The 640-nt window shown below is 41.9% G+C and overlaps 1 protein-coding gene across 3 annotated transcripts in view; it reads left to right on the forward strand.

Moving 5' to 3' along the window:
* LOC111869377 (SNF-related serine/threonine-protein kinase) overlaps nt 1-640 on the forward strand; it is a 56,466-nt gene that overhangs the window by 38,951 nt on the left and 16,875 nt on the right. The window lies entirely within an intron of this gene.

The raw sequence follows: 640 nt of genomic DNA on the forward strand, positions 1-640 counted from the left end.
CGAGCGGCGTGGCGCCCCAGATCCCCTGCCCCCCCCCCCCCCCCCAAGAAATGCCACTGACCGTGATATTCACCTTGTGCGATTGAAGAATCATCTTGGGGGAGGGCGGTTTCTAGCAAAACTGAATAAATTATGTTAAATGACAAAGCGACACTCTCGCCTATTAGTGATACTCACAAAATAGTGATGGAAAGTAATTATAATACTAGTTGAAAAGAGTGCCAGTCCGACATTGATACCGAAAGTCGCAGTGGCTAAGATGCCTTTTACTCACAAAGTAATACTGGCTCATTGGGTTTATACCTCTTCCAAGACACAAAATGAAAATGGTATACAAAGAAATATGACAGTCTGACACTGACTTCCTGACTGATAATTCGCCACTGAAAACCAATCCTTGAATGCTTCAGACTTCCTTGAAGGCTCTGGAAGCACTCATATGCAAGCACCGATAAATATTTCCTCATCAGTTTTTGAAACAAAGCTGGACTATATTTAGCTGACCAGGTCATAAACAGTCATATCTAAACGTAAATAGTTTCGAAACCAGTACCATGATAAACGATTTCATTGTTCAGAGGTAAGGAATGAACCACTGACATGACCATACAAGCATTTGTTTTGGTTTCAAACCTAAGGT

The sequence above is a fragment of the Cryptotermes secundus genome, unplaced genomic scaffold (genome assembly GCF_002891405.2).
Source record: "Cryptotermes secundus unplaced genomic scaffold, Csec_1.0 scaffold584, whole genome shotgun sequence".
In the NCBI taxonomy this organism is placed as follows: domain Eukaryota; kingdom Metazoa; phylum Arthropoda; class Insecta; order Blattodea; family Kalotermitidae; genus Cryptotermes; species Cryptotermes secundus.